Raw genomic sequence first — 8,680 nt, 5'->3', positions numbered from 1 at the left:
TTAAATTTAAATCCTTGAGGGGTACAGCATCACACGGATTCTGTGGCCAATGGCTTTAGCAGGAAGGTTGCTTCGGAATTTGGCACGAACCATGCCACTGTTTCCATGAGCACGAGTTACTTTTCCCCAGATTACTCTGGTTTTGTTTGGTTTGCCACCAGGAGTCACTGTGTTGTTCTTTGCTTTGTACACATAAGCATATCTCTTGCCTAGATAGAATTCCGTTTCATTTCGAGCATAAACACCTTCGATTTTAAGAAGAACTATGTGCTCCCTCTGGTTCCGGAGACCCCGCTTATAGCCAGCAAAAATGGCCTTGGACCACAGCCTTCCAGACATTATTTGGCGTTATAGGAGTCCTGTTCCCAGCAGGCCTCCACAGACTCCAAGATGGCGGAAAAAGCCACTGTGTGCTCTTTTAACAGAGGCTCCATAGGCCCATCTTTGAGTAGCCGTAATTCACGTACCTGGAAACAGCATAAGTTTAATTCATTTGGTTGAGGTGTCCAGGATTCAGAAATGTAGTAACCAGTGTTCTCTCTGCCTGGGAAGGTTGGAACCCAGAGCCCACCACGAAGAGGCTACATGAGGGTGCCCCGCCAGGGGGCAGGACCCCCTGGTCCCAGGCAGCAGCAATAGGTGGGCATCAGGGAGGACTGACATGAAAGCAGGATGGGGCTGGGGTTCAGGGCCAGGATCATTGGAAGGCCTGGAGGGACAAGGTAGACAGGGACCAAGACAGGGACTTGGCATGGCGTTGGGGGAGTGGGAGAAGGAAACACACTACTGGGATGGTTTCAGAGGAGGCTTAGGGACCAGAGCTAAGGCATGACCCAAAATCAAGAAAAAAATCAAGCAACCAGCCAAATTGTTAGTTAGCATAGACTGGCGCTGTCACTTCATTCTTGAAGAGCAAGGAATTATTACATTTGAGAAGGGAAACTTAAGCTGGGTCTGGAAGAACATGAGTTGGACGTTTAGAGGTGAGTGGGAAAGAAATTCCAGGCATAAAGGTGGGAGCAAGCAGGTAGTGTTTATACATGGAGAGGCCATTTGTGAGTGTGGGACCACCAGCAGGTGTGGGCACTACAGGAACCAGGAGGGTGCAGTCCAACTATGGAGATTCAGGAAAACACGACAAAGGAGTTTGTGCCAAATGCAGAAGGAAATAAGAGGACCCCTATGCTTTCTGAGTAGAAAAAAGAGTGATAAGGACAGCCATGTGTTGGGGGGATGGTGTGCGTGGTTGACTGAAGCCTAGGAATCCTGGAGTCCTGGAATGGCCTGGAGACTTTGATAATCAAGTCTGAGCTGAAGGTGAGGTAGGACAGGCTGCCGTTAGGTTTTCAACTCAAATCTCAGTTGGTGTGTGTGTGCTGGGGGTACTTGAAACCACCATCTACACAGGTTCCATCTTCCTGGAACAGAGGATTTATTTGGGAGATTTTGGGGGAAAATACTTGTATACTTTTATATTGAAGCAAATGCAGGGGTGCCTGGGTGGCTCAGTCAGTTAAGTGTCTACCTGCTGCCTTGGCTCAGGTCGTGATCTCGGGGTCCTGAGATTGAGCCCCATATCAGCTCCCTGCTCGGCAGGGAGTCTGTTTCTCCCTCTGCCTCTGCCCCTCTCCATTGTGCTTTCTCTCAAATAAGTAAATAAAATCTAAAAAAAAAGAAACAAATGCAGATATACGGTTTTGAGTAGAATGCAAATTTAGAATGGGGTTTCAAAAAAATGTTGTGCCAATGTGTTCTGGCTGGCCCCTCTCTCACCTCAGGGATGAACTTGCCTCCCCCCACCTCCGCCGCACCTCAGTGGTAAAGGGTGGAGAGGGCAGGTGAGATAGTCTCCGTGGGGTGCTGGGAGAGTTAAGGAAACTCACAGACTTGTGATGGGGATGCCCTAAGGTCCATGGCTCCCACCGACTGGGGCAGCGGGGCCAGGAATCCCTCTCTATTTCGTGTCAACTTTTCTCCCACTGTCATTGGGTCAGCAGCACTCCACTGAAGGTAAAAAAAGGACACTCTCCACTTTCCACATCACCCATGAGTGTCGTTTTCATACCATCCCTGGATATTAATTTATGCCACATTAAAAGCTTTAGCTACTTTATGTGTTGGAGGAATGGGAGTTTTTAGGTATCCAAAATTCCTATTACTCAAGACTTACCCTTGTGGACCTAGAAATAGATGTGGAAAGGATTGTTCATGTAAACAGGCATAGTCAAGGAGTCATACAGTTATGAACTGTAAGTTTGTCCTGGATCACTTAGAGACCTAGAACAAAATGGCTGGAGCGATGTAGTTAAAATGAGACTAATTTGAAGGATAACAGATTGTAGGACATACACTTATTTTACCCATGTTTTTCTTTTTTTTTAAATTTAAATTCAGTTAATTAACATATAGTGTATTATTAGTTTCAGAGGTAGAGGTCAGTGATTCATCAGTCTTATATCATACCCAGTGCTCATTACATCACGCGCCCTCCTTAATGTCCATCACCCAGTTACCCCATCCCTCCTCCTCCCCCTCCAGCAATCCTCAGTTTGTTTCCTATGATTAAGAGTCTCTATGGTTTGTCTCCCTCTCCGATTTCATCTTGTTTTATTTTTCCCTCCCTACCCCTATGATCCTCTGTTTTGTTTCTTAAATTCCAGATATGAGTGAGATCATATGATACTTGTCTTTCTCTGATTGACTTATTTCACTTAGCATAATACTCTCTAGTTCCATCCATGTCATTGGCAAATGGCAAGATTTCATTTTTTATGGCTGCATAATATTCCATCGTATATATATACCACATCTTCTTTATCCATTCATCTGTCATTGGACATCTGGGCTCTTTCCATAGTTTGGCTATTGTTTACCCATATTTTTCTAAAAACTTCAACCTTTCTGTCCTCTCCCTCTACTATATAAATGATCACCATTGTGTTACGTGCTTTTAAGAAAAGCTAAAGAATATAGGAACATGTAAAGTAAAAAGTGGCCTCTTTTCCTTCTTCCTGCAGTCTTCCTTTTCTCAGGGTTAGCTGCTGTAACTGTTGTGTATTTTTTAAAGACATACTATGGGATTACCGGGCTACCAGGTAATTTTCCAGCTTCTAGGAGACTACAGGGAATATGGTAGACAAGATTGTAGACCTTCTAGATTTTTCTCTTTACAAACATGCATCCATTCAGCTGTCAGCACCTCAAAGGAGGTGCTCTATTATCACCGCCTTTGTTCGAGACATTGTTTCAGGCATTGGGGTACCTCCGTGTACAAGCAGGCAGGTATCCTGTTCTGCAAGTCTTTTCTCTTTAGTTGTATCTCTTAGACATCATTCTGTTTTAGTCTGAAATGGATCCTACTCATTCCTTTCAAAAGCTAGTCCATTGGATGACTGTATCATAATTTGTCTAATCCCCTATATGAGCACATTTATACTTGTGGCCTAGTTTTTCACTGTTACAAACATAATACCAGGGACATTTTCCGGTTCTTAGTAGCTATTGCAAGCAGTCCTGCCTGCTAGGTAGAGGTGGTCTGGTAAGCTATGACTGTGGAGGGAATGCTAGCCCCTGGGCCTGGCTTTTTAAGAAGGGCCACCAGATTTCCTGAATAATAGTGACTTGGGAGGAGCTACAGGGTTGGCCAGAGGCCCAAGTGAAGAGGCAGATCTTTGGAGGATTTTTCAGTGAAATGCCACTGGGAGATGTGACATCTCACCTGTGTTCTTACCCAGCCCAGAGCAGCTGCAGAAATCCCTGTGTTCTCTTTGTGCCTGGATTCCTGGTGGGAGCTGCTGAAGGGGCAGGTAATGTGTGCTAGTTGGCACCTGGGAAACCTGAGTCAGTCTTCATGGATGAGGCTGGCAGCCACATCCTGGGTCCTGTAAACAATGCTCATGGACATTTGCTTCTCCTTGTGGCTTTATTTCCTTAGGGCAAATTCCCATAAGTGAAATTTCTGGTTCTCACATAGATGGCCAAAATCACTCTCTTTTGGAGGTTGTAACAATTTACACCCTCATTAAGAGGGATTAAAGTCTTCTCCCACCTATGATAACACTGGCTATCAGTCTTTATAGGTTGTATTTCTTTCGTGGAACACTTTTTCATTTCTTTTCTCCCTTTAAAAATATAGTTTATCTTTTTTCTTTTTTTTTAAGGATGTAAAGTGGATTTTACTGAAGATTCTATAGAGAGAAGGATTTATATCACTAGCTTATCTTTTTTATTGTTGACTTGTAAGAATTCTTGTGTATTATTAGGCAAATTGGTTCTTTGTCATATATGCTGCAAATATTATGAAGGAAAAATTATAATTGGTAACTAAACCAGATTATTTTAATGACTATCCTTCAGTTTCTTTTCCTCTTCTATAACTTTCTCCTGTTTCTTCTGTAGTGTAATCGTGTTTAATGTATTTTTCATTGTATTTGAAATAGAGCATTATAAAGATATTAAGTCATACTTAATATGCAAAGTTTGAAACAATGAAATTCCTCCAAAATTAAAAAATAATCAAGAATCATATATTCTAAAAGAAGTTGGCTTAGTAAATGCCATTTAAGTATTGCTACATGACATTTCTTCTTTAGAAGATAAGCAAAAATAAAGGCCACCCTTTGTCGGGCTCTGTCTGGAATTAATGTTTTAAATTATATAAAGTCTTCAGGAACACATCCCCTGCATAAAATCCAACAGCACTGTATCCTAAATCACATTTTATTTCTTTAAAAAAGGAATATCTTATGAATCTCTTAAGCTTCTCTTATTTTTGAATTTTGGGAGAAAGATTTATTTTTTTTTCCTTCCTCTGCTTATCTAAAGACTTTGAGACGACTCTGACATGTCTTCAGAATGTGTTGATACTGGTTGAATTTCAGTATTAATAGTCAACTAGCTTAAGGATTTATTTTGGTAGCACATCAGAGACACCGAAGATTCCTAGAACTTCTTAGGGCAATGTCAGATAATCCAGCTTTTATTGTACAAATAATTTATAAAATTATAATGAAATGACATAATAATTCAAGGCAGTTGCTCCTAAATCCCTGGCCTGAGTAATATATCCTCCAAATGGGACTGAAATTCAGCAGTAGGAAGCTCAGCATTCTAGCATAATCAACAGAAAACACCAATTAGCTTTTACGAGCAGATGTGCATTTTGAGCAAATAGTTGGAAACCACCTCCACCTTAAGTTTTGGACAAGCTCTTCCAGGACCTTAAGTTAATTATGTCTGGATTAAATAGCATAGTCCAAAGCCTATTTGATATAATTTCCAGAGTCATAAAAGGGAAGTTATTTTACTTTATCAAATGATTATTTTGTAGAATCTTGTCTTACAGGTGAACTACTAATCAGTTCAAATATCTTCCTAAGTGGTCAAATCCCCTGCATGTGAATTTTAGACTTTAAAAGTACAGCATCCTAGGGGCACCTGGGTGGCTCAGTTGGTTAAGCGTCTGCCTTTGGCTCAGGTCATGATCTAAGGGTCCTGGTGATGAGGGAGCAGAAGGCAAGCTGAGGACAAAGCAGAAGCTGACACCCCACAACCCTCCCCCTCCATGGGATATTTGTGACATTCCTCAGGCACTCCTGGCTGCCCTAAAGGGAAAACAAGTAGTTAACTTGTAGAGATCACAAACCTGCAAGACCTGAGTCTCCCACTTTACAAATGTCCTAGTGATTTACAAGGAAGAAACTTTCTTATCAATAGCCTAACTTCCAAAGACCCATAACTCAGTTTCCCGGAGCCCTAACATCACCCTCCCCTCCATAAAATTGAGGGAGGCTGAGGCAGAAGGAAATGCAAATAAAATTGAATTTCTTTTAAACCTACAGCCCATTGATAAGGATGTGTGATAGGAGGAATGTAACATTCCTCCAGGAAGCTCCCAGCTATCTTACTGTTAATGCCTTACTAGAAGGAAAAACAAACTTTTTTTTTTTGAAGATTTTATTTATTTATTTGACAGAGAGAGACAGCGAGAGAGGGAACACAACCAGGTGGAGTGGGAGAGGGAGAAGCAGCCTTCCTGTTAGCAGGGAACCCGATGTGGGGCTCGATCCCAGGACCCTGGGATCGTGACCTGAGCCGAAGGCAGACGCTTAACGACTGAGCCACTCAGGTGCCCCAGGAAAACAAACCTTAACTGGACAAATAGCAAAGCCTCCGGTATCCTGTGTCCTCCTTTAATACATGAAAGTTCTTTCAAAACCTCCCTTTTTCCTTACCTCCCCCAACCCCATAGTATAGAATCAGCCACCCCTCACAACCCCGGGGCAGCAGCTTTTCCTGCCCACGGGTCCTGTCCCCATGCTTTAATAAACCACCATTTTGCACCAAAGACATCTCAAGAATTCTTTCTTGGTCATCGGCTCCGAACCTCATCTATATTCCAAAACCACATCACTGGGATCGAGCCCCATGTTGGGTTCCCTGCTCAGTGGGGAGTCGGCTTTGCCCTCTCCCTCTGCCTGTCTCTCCCCTGCTCTCTCCCTCTCTCTTTCTCAAACAGATAAATAACATCTTTTTTAAAAAAGTACAGCATCCTAGAACTGTTGATCACCTATCAAAATGATTCACTGAACAGCAAAATTGTAAGGTAAATTATTTTATATTCTATATAAATATATAAATATATATATACATACCACATCTTCTTTATCCATTCATGTGTTGATGGACATCTGGGCTCTTTCCATAGTTGGGCTATTGTGGACATTGCTGCTATAAACATTGGGGTGCAGGTGCCTCTTCGGATCACTACATTTGTATCTTTGGGGTAAATACCCAGTAGTGTAACTGCTGGGTTGTAGGGTAGCTCTATTTTCAACTTTTTGAGGAACCTCCATACTGTTTTCCAGCATGGGGCCTGCTATTTATTTGAGACCTAAAGGAGACTAAGCATGAAATCACTATTGTGTTTGTACTTGGCAATCAGGCAGAATGAGTTGGAGGAAGTAGGACCTGTTAATGTGAGACTTGTTGAAGTGGGGCCTCTTGTTTCTATATATTCGCTAAAGAGACAGGCAGGTTTGCAACTGATGACCTCTGAAAGGGCACATTGGGCCCTTGCTCTTGGATCTCCCTGTAGGATCTTCCCCTTGCAGCCAGATACTGCTCCCTGCCTTCCTCTTCTCCCAGGAGCCTCGGTGCCTCAGCTTCCACAGTTTTCTCCACGCCCCTAGCCTCCTTGCCTCCTTGTTTCCTTGCCTACTTAGCTTCTGACTTCTCAAGACTCAGCTTCCTCGGTTCTCATCTCCTTTCATTCTGCATCTCCCTCCCCAAGACCCCCTCTTTGGTTGGTCTGGGGATGTGGATGAACTCTTCTCATTTACTTCTGATGGGAGGAGCATAAGATCATGCCACCCTTCTAGTCCCACAGGTCTGTGGACCTGCATGTGGGGGGCATGGCTTCGCAAGGGAGAGCAAGCTTTCATTTCTTGAAGACCTGAGGTCAGAGTAGGGACTGATGGTGCTGACCATAAGGGATGGTGGGGGAAACTCCTCACTTCCTGCTGCTCATCTCCCAGGAAACCACCTAGAGCATTGGCATCTGGACTACATGTCAGCCGATAACAGGGTTCCTGATCTACCAGTGTTGCCTCATTTGCTCCTTGGCATTTCCCAGAAGTTTCCAGTAGTCAGTCAACTGGTGCCAAACACAGTGGGAGTATTACAAATCAGGCCTTGGTGCCTAGCACCTAGTAACCATTCAGTAAGGATTTGTTAAATACACGTTTGGATATAGTGGTTAGATCAACTTTCCTGTAGCTCCTTTATCTTCAATCAAATTACTTGCCATAATTAGCCACATTTTAACCAAATGATAAGGCATATTTACCTTGGGAAACTGAATAAAAGAAACCTCATTTAAAATGGAGTTGGGAGGCCAGAAGGGGAGCCCTCGGGTCCTACCACTGATTGCAGCCCTTTGTAGACCCATCAGGAAGAGATGTACCTTGCATTCTCAACAGGAAGAAGCCTACTTTACTACCCCGGAAAGAGAAAGAAAGGTTGGCTCCTTGTCCAGCAATGGCCCCCACAACGCAAGACTGTCACAGCTGGGCCAATGAAAAGCCACTACACTTCCAACTCGAAGTTTACGTTAGTGGACTTTTTGTTTATAACAGCCCTTCCCAACTCCCCCCTTCACTCTATAAAAGAGCATTACTGTCCTTTGTTCTCTGAACTTGCCTGTGGCTTTTGCTATAGCTTGCTTGTCCTGAATTGTAATTCCTGTTATTCCCAAATAAACTCATTTTGCTGATAAAATTTGCTTCTAAGGTTGGCAACTTTTACACATAACGTTGCTGAAGGAAACTCCAAAATTCATTCTACCCCATTTGGAAGCACATCCATTTGCTGAACTCTCTTATTCCACAGAAACAATCCATTTGAATAAATTATGTATGGCGGAAATGTTGGTAGTCATTCTATCATAAATAAATGTTTACTTTCTTTGTGCCTTTCTGTATTTTCTATAATAAAAAATGCACAAAGGTTTTACCGAGCATTTACTGTGTTTTGAGACACTGAGCGACATGTTTGGAGGGTTTTCCTTCATTTATGTACTCAAATTGACTAGCCTCGGTTGAACCCTTTCCTCCCATACCAGCCCACCATACCAGTACTTTCTCTACCCTGGGGACCAGCTCTCACCCCTGCTGTCTCCAGA

The 8,680-nt window shown here is 42.9% G+C and overlaps 1 pseudogene; it reads right to left on the bottom strand.

Moving 5' to 3' along the window:
- Positions 1 to 2: 2 nt before the first annotated feature.
- Positions 3 to 410, bottom strand: LOC102743346 (large ribosomal subunit protein eL33 pseudogene; annotated as a pseudogene).
- Positions 411 to 8,680: the final 8,270 nt, after the last annotated feature.

Source organism: Leptonychotes weddellii, unplaced genomic scaffold (assembly GCF_054177405.1).
Source record: "Leptonychotes weddellii isolate Sample4059 unplaced genomic scaffold, ASM5417740v2 HiC_scaffold_8511, whole genome shotgun sequence".
NCBI lineage: Eukaryota > Metazoa > Chordata > Mammalia > Carnivora > Phocidae > Leptonychotes > Leptonychotes weddellii.
Note: the sequence above shows the minus strand (reverse complement) of the source record. Positions and strands in the feature narration are given on the sequence as shown.